This window comes from Convolutriloba macropyga, chromosome 2 (assembly GCF_964194025.1).
Source record: "Convolutriloba macropyga chromosome 2, txConMacr16.3, whole genome shotgun sequence".
Classification (NCBI taxonomy): Eukaryota; Metazoa; Xenacoelomorpha; order Acoela; family Convolutidae; genus Convolutriloba; species Convolutriloba macropyga.
In genome coordinates this window covers 6,520,178-6,540,053 of record NC_134469.1, presented here as the reverse complement: position 1 = coordinate 6,540,053, position 19,876 = coordinate 6,520,178, and the positions used below count along the sequence as shown (strand labels likewise).

The following is a 19,876-nucleotide window of genomic DNA, read 5'->3' as shown; positions in this document are numbered from 1 at the left end:
CTCTGACAATAATATGCGCATTTATGGTGCGCAGATAATAAGTTGCATCGGCCGGGAATCGAACCCGGGTCTATCGCGTGGCAGGCGACAATTCTACCACTCAACCACCGATGCTTGAAAGTACTGGTAGGGACATCCTCTCTAATTATATATTTTTCTTTGCGTGCACATTTTCCTCTGCGTGAGCGGTTTTGTCTGCGTGCGCATTTTTCTCAGCTATTCTCTGATAATAATATGCGCATTTATCGTGCGCAGATAATAAGTTGCATCGGCCGGGAATCGAACCCGGGTCTATCGCGTGGCAGGCGACAATTCTACCACTGAACCACCGATGCTTGAGAATAATCGTAGAGACATACTCTATAATCATATATTTTTCTCTGCGTGCGCATTTTCTTCTTTGTGCGCGTTTTTCTCTGCTTTTCTCTGATAATAATTTGCGCATTTATCGTGCGCAGATAATAAGTTGCATCGGCCGGGAATTGAACCCGGGTCTATCGCGTGGCAGGCGACAATTCTACCACTGAACCACCGATGCTTGAGAATAATCGTAGGGACATACTCTATAATCATATATTTTTCTCTGCGTGCGCATTTTCTTCTTTGTGCGCATTTTTCTCAGCTATTCTCTGATAATAATATGCGCATTTATCGTGCGCAGATAATAAGTTGCATCGGCCGGGAATCGAACCCGGGTCTATCGCGTGGCAGGCGACAACTCTACCACTGAACCAACGATGTTTGACAAAACCGTTAGGGACCTACTCTATAATCATATTTTTTTCTCTGCGTGCGCAATTACCTATGCGTGCCCGTTTTTGTCTGCGTGCGCGTTTTTGTCTACGTGCGCGCTTCTCTGCGTGCGCATTTTTCTCTGCTATTCTCTGATAATAATTTGCGCATTTTTCGTGCGCAGATAATAAGTTGCATCGGACAGGAATCGAACCCGGGTCTATCGCGTGGCAGGCGACAATTCTACCACTCAACCACCGATGCTTGAAAGTACTGGTAGGGACATCCTCTCCAATCATATTTTTCTTTGCGTTTACATTTTCCTCTGCGTGAGTGGTTTTGTCTGCGTGCGCATTTTTCTCAGCTATTCTCTGATAATAATATGCGCATTTATCGTGCGCAGATAATAAGTTGCATCGGCCGGGCATCGAACCCGGGTCTAACGCGTGGCAGGCGACAATTCTACCACTGAACCACCGATGCTTGACAAACCTGGTAGGGACCTACTTTATGATCATATATTTTTCTCTGAGTGCGCATTTTCCTATGCGTGCGCGGTTTTGTCTGCGTGCACGTTTTTCTCTGCGTGCGCATTTTTCGCTGCTATTCTCTGATAATAATATGCGCATTTGTCGTAGGCAGATAATAAGTTGTATCGGGCGGGAATCGAACCAGGGTCTATCGCGTGGCAGGCGACAATTCTACCTCTGAACCACTGATGCCTGACAATAATCGTAGGGACAAACTCTATAATCATATATTTTCTTTGTGCGCGTTTTTCTCTGCTATTCTCTGACAATAATATGCGCATTTATGGTGCGCAGATAATAAGTTGCATCGGCCGGGAATCGAACCCGGGTCTATCGCGTGGCAGGCGACAATTCTACCACTCAACCACCGATGCTTGAAAGTACTGGTAGGTACATCCTCTCTAATTATATATTTTTCTTTGCGTGCACATTTTCCTCTGCGTGAGCGGTTTTGTCTGCGTGCGCATTTTTCTCAGCTATTCTCTGATAATAATATGCGCATTTATCGTGCGCAGATAATAAGTTGCATCGGCCGGGAATCGAACCCGGGTCTATCGCGTGGCAGGCGACAATTCTACCACTGAACCACCGATGCTTGAGAATAATCGTAGAGACATACTCTATAATCATATATTTTTCTCTGCGTGCGCATTTTCTTCTTTGTGCGCGTTTTTCTCTGCTTTTCTCTGATAATAATTTGCGCATTTATCGTGCGCAGATAATAAGTTGCATCGGCCGGGAATCGAACCCGGGTCTATCGCGTGGCAGGCGACAATTCTACCACTGAACCACCGATGCTTGAGAATAATCGTAGGGACATACTCTATAATCATATATTTTTCTTTGCATGCGCATTTTCCTCTGCGTGCGCGGTTTTGTCTGCGTGCGCGTTTTTCTCTGCGTGTGCATTTTTCTCTGCTATTCTCTGATAATAATATGCGCATTTATCGTGCCCAGATAATAAGTTGCATCGGCCGGGAATCGAACCCAGGTCTATCGCGTGGCAGGCGACAATTCTACCACTGAACCACCGATGCTTGACAATAATTGTAAGGACATACTCTATAATCATATATTTTTCTCTGCGTGCGTATTATCCTCTTTGTGCGTGTTTTTCTCTGCTATTCTCTGATAATAATTTGCGAATTTTTCGTGCGCAAATAATAAGGTGCATCGGCCGGGAATCGAACCCGGGTCTATCGCGTGGCAGGCGACAACTCTACCACTGAACCACCGATGCTTGACAAACGTGGTAGGGACCTACTCTATAATCATATATTTTTCTCTGCGTGCGCATTTACCTATGCGTGCCCGTTTTTGTCTGCGTGCGCGTTTTTGTCTACGTGCGCGTTTCTCTGCGTGCGCATTTTTCTCTGCTATTCTCTGATAATAATTTGCGCATTTTTCGTGCGCAGATAATAAGTTGCATCGGACGGGAATCGAACCCGGGTCTATCGCGTGGCAGGCGACAATTCTACCACTGAACAACCGATGCTTGACAATAATCGTAGGGACATATTCTATAACCATATATTTTTCTCGGCGTGCGCATTTTCCTCTTTGTGCGCGTTTTTCTCTGCTATTCTCTGATAATAGTTTGCGCATTTTTCGTGCGCAGAAAATAAGTTGCATCGGCCGGGAATCGAACCCGGGTCTATCGCGTGGCAGGCGACAATTCTACCACTGAACCACCGATGCTTGACAAACCTTGTAGGGACCTACTCTATAATCATATATATTTTCTCTGCGTGCGCATTTTCCTATGCGTGCCCGTTTTTGTCTGCGTGCGCGTTTTTGTCTACGTGCGAGTTTTTCTCTGCGTGCGCATTTTTCTGCTATTCTCTGATAATAATTTGCGTATTTTTCGTGCGCAGATAATAAGTTTCATCGGACGGGAATCGAACCCTGGTCTATCGCGTGGCAGGCGACAATTCTACCACTGAACCACCGATGCTTGACAAACCTGGTAGGGACCTACTTTATCATCATATAATTTTCTCTGCGTGCGCATTTTCCTATGCGTGCGCGGTTTTGTCTGCGTGCGCGTTTTTGTCTACGTGCTAGTTTTTCTCTGCGTGCGCATTTTTCGCTGCTATTCTCTGATAATAATATGCGCAATTATCGTAGGCAGATAATAAGCTGCATCGGCCGGGAATCGAACCCGGGCCTATCGCGTGGCAGGCGACAATTCTACCTCTGAACCACTGATGCTTGACAATAATCGTAGGGACAAACTCTATAATCATTTATTTTCCTCTTTGTGCGCGTTTTTCTCTGCTATTCTCTGATAATAATATGCGCATTTATCGTGCGCAGATAATAAGTTGCATCGGCCGGGAATCGAACCCGGGTCTATCGCGTGGCAGGCGACAATTCTACCACTCAACCACCGATGCTTGAAAGTACTGGTAGGGACATCCTCTCTAATTATATATTTTTCTTTGCGTGCACATTTTCCTCTGCGTGAGCGGTTTTGTCTGCGTGCGCGTTTTTCTCTGCGTGCGCATTTTTCTCAGCTATTCTCTGATAATAATATGCGCATTTATCGTGCGCAGATAATAAGTTTCATCGGACGGGAATCGAACCCTGGTCTATCGCGTGGCAGGCGACAATTCTACCACTGAACCACCGATGCTTGACAAACCTGGTAGGGACCTACTTTATCATCATATAATTTTCTCTGCGTGCGCATTTTCCTATGCGTGCGCGGTTTTGTCTGCGTGCGCGTTTTTGTCTACGTGCTAGTTTTTCTCTGCGTGCGCATTTTTCACTGCTATTCTCTGATAATAATATGCGCAATTATCGTAGGCAGATAATAAGTTGCATCGGCCGGGAATCGAACCCGGGCCTATCGCGTGGCAGGCGACAATTCTACCTCTGAACCACTGATGCTTGACAATAATCGTAGGGACAAACTCTATAATCATTTATTTTCCTCTTTGTGCGCGTTTTTTTCTTTGTGCGCGTTTTTCTCTGCTTTTCTCTGATAATAATTTGCGCATTTATCGTGCGCAGATAATAAGTTGCATCGGCCGGGAGTCGAACCCGGGTCTATCGCGTTGCAGGCGACAATTCTACCACTCAACCACCGATGCTTGAAAGTACTGGTAGGGACATCCTCTCTAATTATATATTTTTCTTTGCGTGCACATTTTCCTCTGCGTGAGCGGTTTTGTCTGCGTGCGCGTTTTTCTCTGCGTGCGCATTTTTCTCAGCTATTCTCTGATAATAATATGCGCATTTATCGTGCGCAGATAATAAGTTGCATCGGCCGGGAATCGAACCCGGGTCTATCGCGTGGCAGGCGACAATTCTACCACTGAACCACCGATGCTTGAGAAAAATCGTAGGGACATACTCTATAATCATATATTTTTCTTTGCATGCGCATTTTCCTCTGCGTGCGCGGTTTTGTCTGCGTGCGCGTTTTTCTCTGCGTGTGCATTTTTCTCTGCTATTCTCTGATAATAATATGCGCATTTTTCGTGCGCAGATAATAAGTTGCATCGGCCGGGAATCGAACCCAGGTCTATCGCGTGGCAGGCGACAATTCTACCACTGAACCACCGATGCTTGAGAAAAATCGTAGGGACATACTCTATAATCATATATTTTTCTCTGCGTGCGCATTTTCTTCTTTGTGAGCGTTTTTCTCTGCTTTTCTCTGATAATAATTTGCGCATTTATCGTGCGCAGATAATAAGTTGCATCGGCCGGGAGTCGAACCCAGGTCTATTGCGTTGCAGGCGACAATCCTACCACTGAACCACCGATGCTTGAAAGCACTGGTGGGGACATCCTCTCTAATCATATATTTTTCTTTGCATGTGCATTTTCCTCTGCGTGCGCGGTTTTGTCTGCGTGCGCGTTTTTCTCTGCGTGTGCATTTTTCTCTGCTATTCTCTGATAATAATATGCGCATTTTTCGTGCGCAGATAATAAGTTGCATCGGCCGGGAATCGAACCCAGGTCTATCGCGTGGCAGGCGACAATTCTACCACTGAACCACCGATGCTTGACAATAATCGTAAGGACATACTCTATAATCATACATTTTTCTCTGCGTGCGTATTATCCTCTTTGTGCGTGTTTTTCTCTGCTATTCTCTGATAATAATTTGCGAATTTTTCGTGCGCAAATAATAAGTTGCATCGGCCGGGAATCGAACCCGGGTCTATCGCGTGGAAGGCGACAATTCTACCACTGAACCACCGATGCTTGAAAGTACTGGTGGGGACATCCTCTCTAATCATATATTTTTCTTTGCGTGAGCATTTTCCTCTGCGTGCGCGGTTTTGTCTGCGTGCGGGTTTTTCTCTGCGTGCGCATTTTTATCTGCTATTCTCTGATAATAATATGCGCATTTATCGTGCGCAGATAATAAGTTGCATCGGCCGGGAATCGAACCCGGGTCTATCGCGTGGCAGGCGACAATTCTACCACTGAACCACCGATGCTTGACAATAATCGTAAGGACATACTCTATAATCATACATTTTTCTCTGCGTGCGTATTATCCTCTTTGTGCGTGTTTTTCTCTGCTATTCTCTGATAATAATTTGCGAATTTTTCGTGCGCAAATAATAAGTTGCATCGGCCGGGAATCGAACCCGGGTCTATCGCGTGGAAGGCGACAATTCTACCACTGAACCACCGATGCTTGAAAGTACTGGTGGGGACATCCTCTCTAATCATATATTTTTCTTTGCGTGAGCATTTTCCTCTGCGTGCGCGGTTTTGTCTGCGTGCGGGTTTTTCTCTGCGTGCGCATTTTTATCTGCTATTCTCTGATAATAATTTGCGCATTTATCGTGCGCAGATAATAAGTTGCATCGGCCGGGAATCGAACCCGGGTCTATCGCGTGGCAGGCGACAATTCTACCACTGAACCACCGATGCTTGAGAAAAATCGTAGGGACATACTCTATAATCATATATTTTCTCTGCGTGCGCATTTTCTTCTTTGTGCGCGTTTTTCTCTGCTTTTCTCTGATAATAATTTGCGCATTTATCGTGCGCAGATAATAAGTTGCATCGGCCGGGAGTCGAACCCGGGTCTATCGCGTTGCAGGCGACAATCCTACCACTGAACCACCGATGCTTGAAAGCACTGGTAGGGACATCCTCTCTAATCATATATTTTTCTTTGCATGCGCATTTTCCTTTGCGTGCGCGGTTTTGTCTGCGTGCGCGTTTTTCTCTGCGTGTGCATTTTTCTCTGCTATTCTCTGATAATAATATGCGCATTTATCGTGCGCAGATAATAAGTTGCATCGGGGAATCGAACCCAGGTCTATCGCGTGGTAGGCGACAATTCTACCACTGAACCACCGATGCTTGACAATAATCGTAAGGACATACTCTATAATCATATATTTTTCTCTGCGTGCGTATTATCCTCTTTGTGCGTGTTTTTCTCTGCTATTCTCTGATAATAATTTGCGAATTTTTCGTGCGCAAATAATAAGTTGCATCGGCCGGGAATCGAACCCGGGTCTATCGCGTGGCAGGCGACAATTCTACCACTGAACCACCGATGCTTGACAAACGTGGTAGGGACCTACTCTATAATCATATATTTTTCTCTGCGTGCGCATTTTCCTATGCGTGCCCGTTTTTGTCTGCGTGCGCGTTTTTGTCTACGTGCGCGTTTTTGTCTACGTGCGCGTTTTTATCTGCGTGCGCATTTTTCTCTGCTATTCTCTGATAATAATTTGCGCATTTTTCGTGCACAGATAATAAGTTGCATCGGAGGGGAATCGAACCCGGGTCTATCGCGTGGCAGGCGACAATTCTACCACTGAACAACCGATGCTTGACAATAATCGTAGGGACATATTCTATAATCATATATTTTTCTCTGCGTGCGCATTTTCTTCTTTGTGCGCGTTTTTCTCTGCTTTTCTCTGATAATAATTTGCGCATTTATCGTGCGCAGATAATAAGTTGCATCGGCCGGGAGTCGAACCCGGGTCTATCGCGTTGCAGGCGACAATCCTACCACTGAACCACCGGTGCTTGAAAGCACTGGTAGGGACATCCTCTCTAATCATATATTTTTCTTTGCATGCGCATTTTCCTTTGCGTGCACGGTTTTGTCTGCGTGCGCGTTTTTGTCTACGTGCGCGTCTTTATCTGCGTGCGCATTTTTCTCTGCTATTCTCTGATAATAATTTGCGCATTTTTCGTGAGCAGATAATAAGTTGCATCGGACGGGAATCGAACCCGGGTCTATCACGTGGCAGGCGACAATTCTACCACTGAACCACCGATGCTTGACATTAATCGTAAGGACATACTCTATAATCATATATTTTTCTCTGCGTGCGTATTATCCTCTTTGTGCGTGTTTTTCTCTGCTATTCTCTGATAATAATTTGCGAATTTTTCGTGCGCAAATATTAAGTTGCATCGGCCGGGAATCGAACCCGGGTCTATCGCGTGGCAGGCGACAATTCTACCACTGAACCACCGATGCTTGACAAACGTGGTAGGGACCTACTCTATAATGATATATTTTTCTCTGCGTGCGCATTTTCCTATGCGTGCCCGTTTTTGTCTACGTGCGCGTTTTTATCTGCGTGCGCATCTTTCTCTGCTATTCTCTGATAATAATTTGCGCATTTTTCGTGCGCAGATAATAAGTTGCATCGGACGGGAATCGAACCCGGGTCTATCGCGTGGCAGGCGACAATTCTACCACTGAACCACCGATGCTTGACAAACTGGTAGGGACATACTCTTCAATAGTTCATTTTTCTCTGGGTGCGCATTTTCATCTGCTTGCGCGTTTTTGTCTGCGTGCGCGTTTTTCTCTGCTATTCTCTGATAATAATTTGCGCATTTTTCGTGCGCAGATAATAAGTTTCATTGCCCGGGAATCGAACCCGGGTCTAGCTTGTGGCAGTCGACAATTCTACCACTGAACCACCGATGCCTGAAAATACTGGTAGGGACATACTCTATTTTGATATATTTCTCTTGGTGCGCTTTTTTGCATGCGAATTTTTCTCTGCCATTTTCTTCTGCGCGGGCAAAAGAATTAGAATTTGCGCTGGTTTGCAAATTAGGTGGCCCTTATCGTTTACCGCTTGATATAGCTTACTAGACTGCTTATACGCCCATTTGCCATTCTATGACAATTGGTCTCTAGAGGTTGGTATGGCGGGAGAAAAGCTTTGATGCGCAGATAATAAGTTGCATCGGCCGGGTCTATCGAACCCGGGTCTATCGCATGGCAGGCGACATTTTTACCACTGAACCACCGATGCTTGAAAGTACTGGTGGGGACATCCTCTCTAATCATATATTTTTCTTTGCGTGAGCATTTTCCTCTGCGTGCGCGGTTTTGTCTGCGTGCGGGTTTTTCTCTGCGTGCGCATTTTTATCTGCTATTCTCTGATAATAATATGCGCATTTATCGTGCGCAGATAATAAGTTGCATCGGCCGGGAATCGAACCCTGGTCTATCGCGTGGCAGGCGACAATTCTACCACTGAACCACCGATGCTTGACAATAATCGTAGGGACATACTCTATAATCATATATTTTTCTCTGCGTGCGCATTTTGCTCTTTGTGCGCGTTTTTCTCTGCTATTCTCTGATAATAATTCGTGCGCAGATAATAAGTTGCATGGGCCGGGAGTCGAACCCGGGTCTATCGCGTGGCAGGTGATAATTTTACCACTGAACCACCGATGCTTGACAAACCTGGTAGGGACTTACTCTATAATCATAAATTTTTCTCTGCGTGCGCATTTTGCTATGCGTGCCCGTTTTTGTCTACGTGCGCGTTTTTCTCTGCGTGCGCATTTTTCTCTGCTATTCTCTGATAATAATTTGCGCATTTTTCGTGCGCAGATAATAAGTTTCGTCGGACGGGAACGGAACCCGGGTCTATCTTGTGGCAGTCGACAATTCTACCACTTAGCCACCAATGCCTGACAATACTGGTAGGGACAAACTCTATATTGATTTATTTCTCTTGGTGCGCTTTTTTGCGTGCGAATTTTTCTCTGTCATTTTCTTCTGCGCGGGCAAAAGAATTAGAATTTGCGCTGGTTTGCAAATTAGGTGGCCCTTATCGTTTACCGCTTGATATAGCTTACTAGCCTGCTTATAGGCCCATTTGCCATGCTATGACAATTGGTCTCTAAGGGTAGGTATGGGCGGGAGAGAAGCTTTGATGCGCAGATAATAAGTTGCATCGGCCGGGTCTATCAAACCCGTGTCTATCGCGTGGCAGGCGACAATTTTACCTCTGAACCACCGATGCTTGAAAGTACTGGTAGGGACATCCTCTCTAATCATATTTTTTCTTTGCGTGAGCATTTTGCTCTGCGTGCGCGGTTTTGTCTGCGTGCTCGTTTTTCTCTGCGTGCGCATTTTTCTCTGCTATTCTCTGATAATAATATGCGCATTTATCATGCGCAGATAATAAGTTGCATCGGCCGGGAATCGAACCCGGGTCTAGCTCGTGGAAGGCGACAATTCTGCCACTGAACCACCGATGCTTGACAAGACTGGAAGGGACATACTCTATAATCATATATTTTTCTCTTAGTGCGCATTTTCCTCTGCGTGCGCGTTTTGCTCTGCTATTCTCTGATAATAATTCGCGCATTTGTTGTGTGCAGATATTAAGTTGCATCGGCCGGGAATCGAACACGGGTGTATCGCGTTGCAGACGACATTTCTACCACTGAACCACCGATGCTTGACAATACGCGTAGGGACATACTCTATAATCATATATTTTTTTCTGCGTGCGCGTTTTTCCTGCTATTCTCTGATAATTTGCGCATTTTTCGTGCGCAGATAATAAGTTAAATCGGCCGGGAATCGAACCCGAGTCTATCGCGTGGCAGGCGACAATTCTGCCACTGAAAAACCGATGCTTGACAAAATTGGTAGGGACACTATTATCATATATTTTTCTCCTGAGTGCGCATTTTCCTCTGCGTGCGCGTTTTTCTCTGCTATTCTCTGATAATGATTTGCGCATTTTTCGTGCGCAGATAATAAGTTGCATTGGCCGGGAATCGATCCCGGGTCTATCTTGTGGCAGGCGACAATTCTACCACTCAACCACCGATTCCTGACAATACTGGTACGGACATACTCTATTTTGATATATTTCTCTGGGTGCGCTTTCTTGCGTGCGAATTTTTCTCCGTCATTTTCGTCTGCGCGGGCAAAAGAATCAGAATTTGCGCTGGTTGGCAAACTATATGGCCCTTATTGTTTACCGCTTGATATAGCTTACTAGCCTGCTTATACGCCCATTTGCCATGCTATGACAATTGGTCTCTAAAGGTAGGTATGGGCGGGAGAAAAGCTTTGATGCGCAGATAATACGTTGCATCGGCCGGGTCTATCGAACCCGGGTCTATCGCGTGGCAGGCAACAATTTTACCACTGAACCACCGATGCTTGAAAGTACTGGTAGGGACATCCTCTCTAATCATATATTTTTCTTTGCGTGCGCATTTTCCTCTGCGTGCGCGGTTTTGTCTGCGTGCGAGTTTTTCTCTGCATGCGCATTTTTCTCTGCTACTCTCTGATAATAATATGCGCATTTATCGTGTGCAGATAATAAGTTACCTCGTCTGGGAATCGAACCCGGGTCTTTCGCGTGGCAGGCGACAATTCTACCACTTAACCACCGATGCTTGACAATACTCGTAGGGTCATACTCTATAATCATATTTTTTTCTCTGCGTAAGCATTTTCATCTGCGTGCGCGTTTTTTTCTATTCTCTGATAATAATTTGCGCTTTTTTCGTGCGCAGATAATAAGTTGCATTGTCCGGGAATCGAACACGGTTGTATCGCGTGGCAGACGACAATTCGACCACTGAACCACCGATGCTTGACAATACGCGTAGGGACATACTCATAATCATATATTTTTCTCTGCGTGCGCGTTTTTCTCTGCTATTCTCTGATAATTATTTGCGCATTTTTCGTGCGCAGATAATAAGTTACATCAGCCGGGAATCGAACCCGGGTCTATCGCGTGGCAGGCGACAATTCTACCACTGAACAACCGATGCTTGACAAAACTGATAGGGACATACTCTATAATCATATATTTTTCTCTGAGTGCGCATTTTCCTCTGCGGCGCGTTTTTCTCTGCTATTCTCTGATAATGATTTGCGCATTTTTCGTGCGCAGATAGTAAGTTGCATTGGCCGGGAATCGAACCCGGGTCTATCGCGTGGCAGGCGACAATTCTAACCACTGAAAAACCGATGCTTGACAAAATTGGCAGGGACACTATTATCATATATTTTTCTCCTGAGTGCGCATTTTCCTCTGCGTGCGCGTTTTTCTCTGCGTTTCTCTGATAATGATTTGCGCATTTTTCGTGCGCAGATAGTAAGTTGCATTGGCCGGGAATCGAACCCGGGTCTATCGCGTGGCAGGCGACAATTCTAACCACTGAAAAACCGATGCTTGACAAAATTGGCAGGGACACTATTATCATATATTTTTCTCCTGAGTGCGCATTTTCCTCTGCGTGCGCGTTTTTCTCTGCTATTCTCTGATAATGATTTGCGCATTTTTCGTGCGCAGATAATAAGTTACATCGGCCGGAAATCGAACCCGAGTCTGTCGCGTGGCAGGCGACAATTCTACCACTGAAAAACCGATGCTTGACAACACTGGTAGGGACATACTCTATTTTGATATATTTCTCTGGGTGCGAATTTTTCTCTGTCATTTTCGTCTGCGCGGGCAAAAGAATCAGAATTTGAGCTGGTTGGCAAATTATATGGCCCTTATTGTTTACCGCTTGATATAGCTTACTAGCGTGCTTATACGCCCATTTGCCATGCTATGACAATTGGTCTCTAAAGGTAGGTATGGGCGGGAGAAAAGCTTTGATGCGCAGATAATAAGTTGCATCGGCCGGGTCTATCGAACCCGGGTCTATCGCGTGGCAGGCGACAATTTTACCACTGAACCACCGATGCTTGAAAGTACTGTTAGGGACATCCTCTCTAATCATATATTTTTCTTTGCGTGCGCATTTTCCTCTGCGTGCGAGGTTTTGTCTGCGTGCGCGTTTTTCTCTGCATGCGCATTTTTCTCTGCTACTCTCTGATAATAATATGCGCATTTATCGTGCGCAGATAATAATATACCTCGTCCGGGAATCGAACCCGGTTCTATCGCGTGGCGGGCGACAATTCTACCACTGAACCACCGATGCTTGACAATACTCGTAGGGTCATACTCTATAATCATATTTTTTTCTCTGCGTACGCATTTTCATCTGCGTGCGCGTTTTTCTCTATTCTCTGATAATAATTTGCGCATTTATTGTGCGCAGATATTAAGTTGCATCGGCCGGGAATCGAACACGGTTGTATCGCGTGGCAGACGACAAGTCGACCACTGAACCGCCGATGCTTGACAATACGCGTAGGGACATACTCATAATTATATATTTTTCTCTGCGTGCGCGTTTTTCTCTGCTATTCTCTGATAATAATTTGCGCATTTTTCTTGCGCAGATAATAAATTACATCAGACGGGAATCGAACCCGGGTCTATCGCGTGTCAGTTGACAATTCTACCACTGAACAACCGATGCTTGACAAAACTGGTAGGGACATAGAGAAAAATATATGATTATAGAGTATGATTATAGAGTGCGCATTTTCCTCGGGGCCCGTTTTTCTTTGCTATTCTCTGATAATGATTTGCGCATTTTTCGTGCGCAGATAATAAGTTGCATTGGCCGGGAAATGAACCCGGGTCTATCTTGTGGCAGGCGACAATTCTACCACTCAACCACCGATTCCTGACAATACTGGTAGGGACATACTCTATATTGATATATTTCTCTGGGTGCACTTTTTTGCGTGCGAATTTTTCTCTGTCATTTTTGTCTGCGCGGGCGAAAGAATCAGAATTTGCGCTGGTTGGCAAATTATATGGCCCTTATTGTTTACGGCTTGATATAGATTACTAGCCTGCTTATACGCCCATTTGCCATGCTATGACAATTGGTCTCTAAAGGTAGGTATGGGCGGGAGAAAAGCTTTGATGCGCAGATAATAATTGCATCGGCCGGGTCTATCGAACCCGGGTCTATCGCGTGGCAGGCGACAACTTTACCACTGAACCACCGATGCTTGAAAGTACTGGTAGGGACATCCTCTCTAATCATATTTCTCTTTGCTTGCGCATTTTCCTCTGAGTGCGCGGTTTTGTCTGCGTGCGCGTTTTTCTCTGCTATTCTCTGGTAATAATATGCGCATTTATCGTGCGCAGATAATAAGTTACATGGGCCGGGAATCGAACCCGGGTCTATCGCGTGGCAGGCGACAATTCTACCACTGAACCACCGATACTTGACAATACTCGTAGGGACATACTCTGTAATCATAAATTTTTCTCTGCGTGCGCATTTTTGTCTGGGTGCGCGTTTTTCTGCTATTCTCTGATAATAATTTTCGCATTTTTTGTGCGCAGATATTATTTTGCATCGGCCGGGAATCGAACCCTGATCTATCGCTTGGCAGGCGACAATTTTACCAATGAACCACTGATGCTTGACAATACTCGTAGGGACATTCTCTATAATCATATATTCTCTGCGTGCGCATTTTTCCTCTGTGTCCGCATTTTTCTCTGCTTTTCTTTCATAATTGTTTTGCGCAATTTTTGTGCGCAGATAATAAGTTGCATCAGCCGGGAATAGAACCCGGTTCTGTCGCCTGGCAGGCGACAATTTTACCACTCAACCACCGATGCCTGACAAAATTTGTAGGGACATACTCTATAATCATATGTTTTTCTCTGCGTGCGCATTTACTCTGCGTGCGAGTTTTGTCTGCGTGCGCGTTTTTCTCTGCTATTCTCTGATAATAATTTGCGCATTTTTAATGCGCAGATAATAAGTGGCATTGGCCGGGAATCGAGCCCGGGTCTATCGCGTGGCAGGCGACAATTCTACCACTGAACCACCGATGCTTGACAATACTCGTAGGGACATACTCTGTAGTCATATATTTTTCTCTGCGTGCGCATTTTCCTCTGCGTGCGCGTTTTGTCTGGGTGCGCGTTTTTCTGCTATTCTCTGATAATATTTTGCGCACTTTTTGTGCGCAGATATTAAGTTGCATCGGGCGGGAAGCGAACACGGGTGTATCGCGTGGCAGGCGACAATTTTACCACGGAATCACCGATGCTTGAAAGTACTGGTAGGGACATCCTCTCTAATCCTAATCATATATTTTTCTTTGCGTGCGCATTTTCCTCTGCGTGCGCGTTTTTCTCTGCGTGCGCATTTTCTCTGATAATAATTTGCGCATTTTTCGTGCGCAGATAATAAGTTGCATCGGCCGGGACTCGAACATGGGTCTATCGAGTTCTAGGCGGCAATTCTACCACTGAACCACTGATGCTTGAAAATACTCGTAGGGACATACTCTATAATCATATATTTTTCTCTGCGTGCGCATTTTTCCTCTGTGTGCGCATTTTTCTCTGGTATTCTGTCATAATAATTTTGCGCAGTTTTTGTGCGCAGATAATAAGTTGCATCAGCTGCGAATAGAACCAGGTTCTATCGCGTGGCAGGCGACAATTCTACCACTCAACCACCGATGCTTGACAAAACTTGTAGGGACATACTTTATATTGATATATTTTTCTCTGCGTGCGCATTTTCCTCTGCGTGCGCATTTTCCTCTGCGTGCGCGTTTTGTCTGCGTGCGCGTTTTTCTCTGCCTTTCTCTGATAATAATTTGCGCATTTATCGTGCGCAGATAATAAGTTACATGGGCCGGGAATCGAACCCGGGTCTATCGCGTGGCAGGCGACAATTCTACCACTGAACCACCGATACTTGACCAAACTTGTAGGGACATACTTTATATTGATATATTTTTCTCTGCGTGCGCATTTTTCCTCTGTGTGCGCATTTTTCTCTGGTATTCTGTCATAATAATTTTGCGCAGTTTTTGTGCGCAGATATTAAGTTGCAGCGGGCGGAAATCGAGCCCGGGTCTATCGCGTGGCAGGTGACAATTCTACCACTTAACCACCGATGCTTGACAATACTCGTAGGGACATACTCTGTAATCATATATTTTTCTCTGCGTGCGCATTTTCCTCTGCGTGCGCGTTTTTCTGCTATTCTGTGATAATAATTTGCGCACTTTTTGTGCGCAGATATTAAGTTGCATCGGGCGGGATGCGAACACGGGTATATCGCGTGGCAGGCAACAAATTTACCACGGAATCACCGATGCTTGAAAGTACTGGTAGGGACATCCTCTCTAATCATATATTTTTCTTTGCGTGCGCGTTTTTCTCTGCGTGCGCATTTTTCTCTGCTATTCTCTGATAATAATTTGCGCATTTTTCGTCCGCAGATAATAAGTTGCATCGGCCGGGAATCGAACATGGGTCTATCGAGTTCTAGGCGGCAATTCTACCACTAAACCACTGATGCTTGAAAATACTCGTAGGGACATACTCTATAATCATATATTTTTCTCTGCGTGCGCATTTTTCCTGTGTGTCCGCATTTTTCTCTGCTATTCTTTCATAATAATTTTGCGCAGTTTTTGTGCGCAGATAATAAGTTGCATCAGCCGGGAATAGAACCCGGTTCTATCGCCTGGCAGGCGACAATTTTACCACTCAACCACCGATGCTTGACAAAACTTGTAGGGACATACTCTATAATTATATATTTTTCTCTGCGTGCGCATTTTCCTCTGCGTGCGCTTTTTTGTCTGCGTGCGAGTTTTTGTCTGCGTGCGCGTTTTCCTCTGCTATTCTCTGATAATAATTTGCGCATTTTTTGTGCGCAGTTAATAAGTAGCATTGGCCAGGAATCGAACCCGGGTCTATCGCGTGGCAGTCGACAATTCTACCTTTGAACCACTGATGCTTGGCAATACTGGTAAGGACATACTCTATAATCATATATTTTTCTCTGCGTGCGCATTTTTCCTCTGTTTGCGCATTTTTCTCTGGTATTCTTTCATAATAATTTTGCGCAGTTTTTGTGCGCAGATAATAAGTTGCATCAGCCGGGAATAGAACCAGGTTCTATCGCGTGGCAGGCGACAATTCTACCACTCAACCACCGATGCTTGACAAAACTTGTAGGGACATACTTTATATTGATATATTTTTCTCTGCGTGCGCATTTTCCTCTGCGTGCGCATTTTCCTCTGCGTGCGCGTTTTGTCTGCGTGCGCGTTTTTCTCTGCCATTCTCTGATAATAATTTGCGCACTTTTTGTGCGCAGATAATAAGTGGCATTTGCCGGGAATCGAACCCGGGTTTATCGCGTGGCAGGAGACAATTCTACCACTAAACCACTGATGCCTGACGATACTTTGTGGGACATACTCTTTTTTGATATATTTCTCTGGGTGCGCTTTTTTGCATGCGAATTTTTCTCTGTCATTTTCTGCGTGGGCAAAAGAATCAGAATTTGGGCTGTTTTGCAAATTATATGGCCCTTATTGTTTACCGCTTGATATATCCTTCTAGCCTGCTTATACGCTTGTTTGCCATGCTATGACAATTGGTCTCTAAAGGTAGGGTATGGGTGGGAGAAAAGCTTTGATGCGCAGATAATAGATTGCATCGGCCGGGTCTATCGCGAACCCGGTTCTATCGCGTGGCAGGCGACAGATCTACCACTGAACCACCGATGCTTGAAAGTACTGGTAGGGACCTCCCTTGTAATCATATATTTTTCTCTGCCTGCGCATTTTGCTCTGCGTGCGTGGTTTTGTCTGCGTGCGCGTTTTTATCTGCTATTCTCTGATAATAATATGCGCATTTTTTGGTGCGCAGATAATAAGTTGCATTGGCGGGGAATCGAACCCGAGTCTATCACGTGGTAGGCAACAATGCTACCACTGAACCACCAATGCTTGAAATTACTGATAGGGACATACTCTACAATCATATTTTTTTCTCTGCGTGCTCATTTTTATCTGCTATTCTCTGATAATAATTTGCGCATTTTTCGTGCGCAGATAATAAGTTGCATCCGGGGTATCGAACCCGGGTCTATCACTTGGCAGGCGACAATGCTACCACTGAACCACCGATGCTTGACAATAATCGCAGGGACATATTTTTCTCTGCGTGCGCAGTTTTCCCTGCGTGCGTGTTTTTGTCTGCATGCGCGTTTTTCTCTGCTAATAATTTCCGCATTTTTTGTGCTCAGATATTAAGTTCCATCGGGCGGGAATCGAACACGTGTCTATCGCTTGGCAGGCGACAATTCTACCACTGAACCACCGATGCTTGACAATAAACGTAGGGACATACTCTATAATCTTATGTTTTTGTCTGCGTGCGCTTTTTCCTCTGCGTGCGCGTTTTCGTCTGCGTGCGCGTTTTTTTCTGCTATTCTGATAATAATTTGCGCATTTTTTGTGCGCAGATAACAAGTTGCATCGGCCTGGCATCGAACCCGAGTCTATCGCGTGGCAGGCGACAATTCTACGACTGAATCACCGATGCTTGTAAGTACTGGTAGGGACCTCCTCTGGAATCATATATTTTTCTCTGCGTGCGCATTTTGCTCTGCGTGCGTGGTTGTCTGCGTGCGCGTTTTTCTCTCTTATTCTCTGGTAATAATATGCGCATTTTTTGGTGCGCAGATAATAGGTTGCATTGGCGGGGAATCGAACCCGAGTCTATCGCGTGGTAGGCAACAATGCTACCACTGAACCACCAATGCTTGAAATTACTGGTAGGGACATACTCAATAATCATACGTTTTTTCTGCGTGCGCATTTTCCTCTGCGTGCGCGTTGTTGCCTGCGTGCGTATTTTTCTCTGCTATTCTCTGATAATAATTTGCGCATTTTTCGTGCGCAGATTATAAGTTTCATCGGGGGTATCGAACCCGGGTCTATCGCTTGGCAGGCGACAATTCTACCACTGAATCACCGATGCTTGACAATACTCGCAGGGACACATTTTTCTCTGCTTGCGCAGTTTCCCCTGCGTGCGTGTTTTTGTCTGCATGCGCGTTTTTCTCTGCTATTCTCTGATAATAATTTCCGCATTTTTCGTGCTCAGATTTTAAGTTCCATCGGCCGGGAATCGAACACGGGTCTATCGCTTTTCAGGCGACAATTCTACCACTGAACCACCGATGCTTGACAATAATCGTAGGGACATACTCTATAATCTTATGTTTTTGTCTGCGTGCGCTTTTTCCTCTGCGTGAGCGTTTTCGTATGCGTGCGCGTTTTTTCTGCTATTCTGATAATAATTTGCGCATTTTTTGTGCGCAGATAACAAGTTGCATCGGCCTGGCATCGAACCCGAGTCTATCGCGTGGCAGGCGACAATTCTACGACTGAATCACCGATGCTTGTAAGTACTGGTAGGGACCTCCTCTGGAATCATATATTTTTCTCTGCGTGCGCATTTTGCTCTGCGTGCGTGGTTGTCTGCGTGCGCGTTTTTCTCTCTTATTCTCTGGTAATAATATGCGCATTTTTTGGTGCGCAGATAATAGGTTGCATTGGCGGGGAATCGAACCCGAGTCTATCGCGTGGTAGGCAACAATGCTACCACTGAACCACCAATGCTTGAAATTACTGGTAGGGACATACTCAATAATCATACGTTTTTTCTGCGTGCGCATTTTCCTCTGCGTGCGCGTTGTTGCCTGCGTGCGTATTTTTCTCTGCTATTCTCTGATAATAATTTGCGCATTTTTCGTGCGCAGATTATAAGTTTCATCGGGGGTATCGAACCCGGGTCTATCGCTTGGCAGGCGACAATTCTACCACTGAATCACCGATGCTTGACAATACTCGCAGGGACACATTTTTCTCTGCTTGCGCAGTTTCCCCTGCGTGCGTGTTTTTGTCTGCATGCGCGTTTTTCTCTGCTATTCTCTGATAATAATTTCCGCATTTTTCGTGCTCAGATTTTAAGTTCCATCGGCCGGGAATCGAACACGGGTCTATCGCTTTTCAGGCGACAATTCTACCACTGAACCACCGATGCTTGACAATAATCGTAGGGACATACTCTATAATCTTATGTTTTTGTCTGCGTGCGCTTTTTCCTCTGCGTGAGCGTTTTCGTATGCGTGCGCGTTTTTTCTGCTATTCTGATAATAATTTGCGCATTTTTTGTGCGCAGATAACAAGTTGCATCGGCCTGGCATCGAACCCGAGTCTATCGCGTGGCAGGCGACAATTCTACGACTGAACCACCGATGCTTGTAAGTACTGGTAGGGACCTCCTCTGTAATCATATATTTTTCTCTGCGTGCGCATTTTGCTCTGCGTGCGTGGTTGTCTGCGTGCGCGTTTTTCTCTCTTATTCTCTGGTAATATTATGCGCATTTTTTGGTGCGCAGATAATAGGTTGCATTGGCGGGGAATCGAACCCGAGTCTATCGCGTGGTAGGCAACAATGCTACCACTGAACCACCAATGCTTGAAATTACTGGTAGGGACATACTCAATAATCATACGTTTTTTCTGCGTGCGCATTTTCCTCTGCGTGCGCGTTGTTGCCTGCGTGCGTATTTTTCTCTGCTATTCTCTGATAATAATTTGCGCATTTTTCGTGCGCAGATAATAAGTTTCA

General features: G+C 45.3%; 1 protein-coding gene and 48 non-coding genes across 49 annotated transcripts in view; 1 reads left to right on the top strand and 48 right to left on the bottom strand.

The window, feature by feature from the left end:
- The window catches only part of LOC142335094 (uncharacterized), an 86,315-nt gene that overhangs the window by 41,315 nt on the left and 25,124 nt on the right, over positions 1-19,876 (top strand). The window lies entirely within an intron of this gene.
- Positions 44-114, bottom strand: Trnag-gcc (transfer RNA glycine (anticodon GCC)). The gene has a single exon. It is a non-coding gene; the product is annotated as a tRNA-Gly (tRNA).
- Positions 265-335, bottom strand: Trnag-gcc (transfer RNA glycine (anticodon GCC)). The gene has a single exon. It is a non-coding gene; the product is annotated as a tRNA-Gly (tRNA).
- Positions 468-538, bottom strand: Trnag-gcc (transfer RNA glycine (anticodon GCC)). The gene has a single exon. It is a non-coding gene; the product is annotated as a tRNA-Gly (tRNA).
- Trnag-gcc (transfer RNA glycine (anticodon GCC)) lies at positions 671-741 on the bottom strand. Its single transcript has one exon. It is a non-coding gene; the product is annotated as a tRNA-Gly (tRNA).
- Positions 1,145-1,215, bottom strand: Trnag-gcc (transfer RNA glycine (anticodon GCC)). The gene has a single exon. It is a non-coding gene; the product is annotated as a tRNA-Gly (tRNA).
- Trnag-gcc (transfer RNA glycine (anticodon GCC)) lies at positions 1,566-1,636 on the bottom strand. Its single transcript has one exon. It is a non-coding gene; the product is annotated as a tRNA-Gly (tRNA).
- Trnag-gcc (transfer RNA glycine (anticodon GCC)) lies at positions 1,787-1,857 on the bottom strand. The gene has a single exon. It is a non-coding gene; the product is annotated as a tRNA-Gly (tRNA).
- On the bottom strand, positions 1,990-2,060 carry Trnag-gcc (transfer RNA glycine (anticodon GCC)). Its single transcript has one exon. It is a non-coding gene; the product is annotated as a tRNA-Gly (tRNA).
- Trnag-gcc (transfer RNA glycine (anticodon GCC)) lies at positions 2,229-2,299 on the bottom strand. The gene has a single exon. It is a non-coding gene; the product is annotated as a tRNA-Gly (tRNA).
- Trnag-gcc (transfer RNA glycine (anticodon GCC)) lies at positions 2,432-2,502 on the bottom strand. The gene has a single exon. It is a non-coding gene; the product is annotated as a tRNA-Gly (tRNA).
- Trnag-gcc (transfer RNA glycine (anticodon GCC)) lies at positions 2,687-2,757 on the bottom strand. The gene has a single exon. It is a non-coding gene; the product is annotated as a tRNA-Gly (tRNA).
- Positions 2,890-2,960, bottom strand: Trnag-gcc (transfer RNA glycine (anticodon GCC)). Its single transcript has one exon. It is a non-coding gene; the product is annotated as a tRNA-Gly (tRNA).
- Positions 3,146-3,216, bottom strand: Trnag-gcc (transfer RNA glycine (anticodon GCC)). Its single transcript has one exon. It is a non-coding gene; the product is annotated as a tRNA-Gly (tRNA).
- Trnag-gcc (transfer RNA glycine (anticodon GCC)) lies at positions 3,403-3,473 on the bottom strand. The gene has a single exon. It is a non-coding gene; the product is annotated as a tRNA-Gly (tRNA).
- Trnag-gcc (transfer RNA glycine (anticodon GCC)) lies at positions 3,588-3,658 on the bottom strand. Its single transcript has one exon. It is a non-coding gene; the product is annotated as a tRNA-Gly (tRNA).
- Positions 3,827-3,897, bottom strand: Trnag-gcc (transfer RNA glycine (anticodon GCC)). Its single transcript has one exon. It is a non-coding gene; the product is annotated as a tRNA-Gly (tRNA).
- Trnag-gcc (transfer RNA glycine (anticodon GCC)) lies at positions 4,084-4,154 on the bottom strand. Its single transcript has one exon. It is a non-coding gene; the product is annotated as a tRNA-Gly (tRNA).
- Trnac-gca (transfer RNA cysteine (anticodon GCA)) lies at positions 4,287-4,357 on the bottom strand. The gene has a single exon. It is a non-coding gene; the product is annotated as a tRNA-Cys (tRNA).
- Trnag-gcc (transfer RNA glycine (anticodon GCC)) lies at positions 4,526-4,596 on the bottom strand. The gene has a single exon. It is a non-coding gene; the product is annotated as a tRNA-Gly (tRNA).
- Positions 4,765-4,835, bottom strand: Trnag-gcc (transfer RNA glycine (anticodon GCC)). The gene has a single exon. It is a non-coding gene; the product is annotated as a tRNA-Gly (tRNA).
- Positions 4,968-5,038, bottom strand: Trnac-gca (transfer RNA cysteine (anticodon GCA)). Its single transcript has one exon. It is a non-coding gene; the product is annotated as a tRNA-Cys (tRNA).
- On the bottom strand, positions 5,207-5,277 carry Trnag-gcc (transfer RNA glycine (anticodon GCC)). The gene has a single exon. It is a non-coding gene; the product is annotated as a tRNA-Gly (tRNA).
- Positions 5,410-5,480, bottom strand: Trnag-ucc (transfer RNA glycine (anticodon UCC)). The gene has a single exon. It is a non-coding gene; the product is annotated as a tRNA-Gly (tRNA).
- Trnag-gcc (transfer RNA glycine (anticodon GCC)) lies at positions 5,649-5,719 on the bottom strand. Its single transcript has one exon. It is a non-coding gene; the product is annotated as a tRNA-Gly (tRNA).
- Positions 5,852-5,922, bottom strand: Trnag-ucc (transfer RNA glycine (anticodon UCC)). Its single transcript has one exon. It is a non-coding gene; the product is annotated as a tRNA-Gly (tRNA).
- Trnag-gcc (transfer RNA glycine (anticodon GCC)) lies at positions 6,091-6,161 on the bottom strand. Its single transcript has one exon. It is a non-coding gene; the product is annotated as a tRNA-Gly (tRNA).
- Positions 6,293-6,363, bottom strand: Trnac-gca (transfer RNA cysteine (anticodon GCA)). Its single transcript has one exon. It is a non-coding gene; the product is annotated as a tRNA-Cys (tRNA).
- On the bottom strand, positions 6,732-6,802 carry Trnag-gcc (transfer RNA glycine (anticodon GCC)). Its single transcript has one exon. It is a non-coding gene; the product is annotated as a tRNA-Gly (tRNA).
- Trnac-gca (transfer RNA cysteine (anticodon GCA)) lies at positions 7,210-7,280 on the bottom strand. The gene has a single exon. It is a non-coding gene; the product is annotated as a tRNA-Cys (tRNA).
- On the bottom strand, positions 7,467-7,537 carry Trnag-gcc (transfer RNA glycine (anticodon GCC)). The gene has a single exon. It is a non-coding gene; the product is annotated as a tRNA-Gly (tRNA).
- On the bottom strand, positions 7,670-7,740 carry Trnag-gcc (transfer RNA glycine (anticodon GCC)). The gene has a single exon. It is a non-coding gene; the product is annotated as a tRNA-Gly (tRNA).
- Trnag-gcc (transfer RNA glycine (anticodon GCC)) lies at positions 7,909-7,979 on the bottom strand. Its single transcript has one exon. It is a non-coding gene; the product is annotated as a tRNA-Gly (tRNA).
- On the bottom strand, positions 8,461-8,533 carry Trnag-gcc (transfer RNA glycine (anticodon GCC)). The gene has a single exon. It is a non-coding gene; the product is annotated as a tRNA-Gly (tRNA).
- Positions 8,702-8,772, bottom strand: Trnag-gcc (transfer RNA glycine (anticodon GCC)). Its single transcript has one exon. It is a non-coding gene; the product is annotated as a tRNA-Gly (tRNA).
- On the bottom strand, positions 8,894-8,964 carry Trnag-gcc (transfer RNA glycine (anticodon GCC)). Its single transcript has one exon. It is a non-coding gene; the product is annotated as a tRNA-Gly (tRNA).
- Positions 9,706-9,776, bottom strand: Trnag-ucc (transfer RNA glycine (anticodon UCC)). Its single transcript has one exon. It is a non-coding gene; the product is annotated as a tRNA-Gly (tRNA).
- On the bottom strand, positions 10,623-10,695 carry Trnag-gcc (transfer RNA glycine (anticodon GCC)). Its single transcript has one exon. It is a non-coding gene; the product is annotated as a tRNA-Gly (tRNA).
- Trnag-gcc (transfer RNA glycine (anticodon GCC)) lies at positions 11,248-11,318 on the bottom strand. Its single transcript has one exon. It is a non-coding gene; the product is annotated as a tRNA-Gly (tRNA).
- Positions 11,450-11,521, bottom strand: Trnag-gcc (transfer RNA glycine (anticodon GCC)). The gene has a single exon. It is a non-coding gene; the product is annotated as a tRNA-Gly (tRNA).
- Trnag-gcc (transfer RNA glycine (anticodon GCC)) lies at positions 11,651-11,722 on the bottom strand. The gene has a single exon. It is a non-coding gene; the product is annotated as a tRNA-Gly (tRNA).
- Trnag-gcc (transfer RNA glycine (anticodon GCC)) lies at positions 12,171-12,243 on the bottom strand. The gene has a single exon. It is a non-coding gene; the product is annotated as a tRNA-Gly (tRNA).
- Trnag-gcc (transfer RNA glycine (anticodon GCC)) lies at positions 13,338-13,410 on the bottom strand. The gene has a single exon. It is a non-coding gene; the product is annotated as a tRNA-Gly (tRNA).
- Positions 13,559-13,629, bottom strand: Trnag-gcc (transfer RNA glycine (anticodon GCC)). The gene has a single exon. It is a non-coding gene; the product is annotated as a tRNA-Gly (tRNA).
- On the bottom strand, positions 14,181-14,251 carry Trnag-gcc (transfer RNA glycine (anticodon GCC)). The gene has a single exon. It is a non-coding gene; the product is annotated as a tRNA-Gly (tRNA).
- Trnag-gcc (transfer RNA glycine (anticodon GCC)) lies at positions 15,058-15,128 on the bottom strand. The gene has a single exon. It is a non-coding gene; the product is annotated as a tRNA-Gly (tRNA).
- Positions 15,872-15,942, bottom strand: Trnag-gcc (transfer RNA glycine (anticodon GCC)). Its single transcript has one exon. It is a non-coding gene; the product is annotated as a tRNA-Gly (tRNA).
- On the bottom strand, positions 18,353-18,423 carry Trnaf-gaa (transfer RNA phenylalanine (anticodon GAA)). The gene has a single exon. It is a non-coding gene; the product is annotated as a tRNA-Phe (tRNA).
- On the bottom strand, positions 19,215-19,285 carry Trnaf-gaa (transfer RNA phenylalanine (anticodon GAA)). The gene has a single exon. It is a non-coding gene; the product is annotated as a tRNA-Phe (tRNA).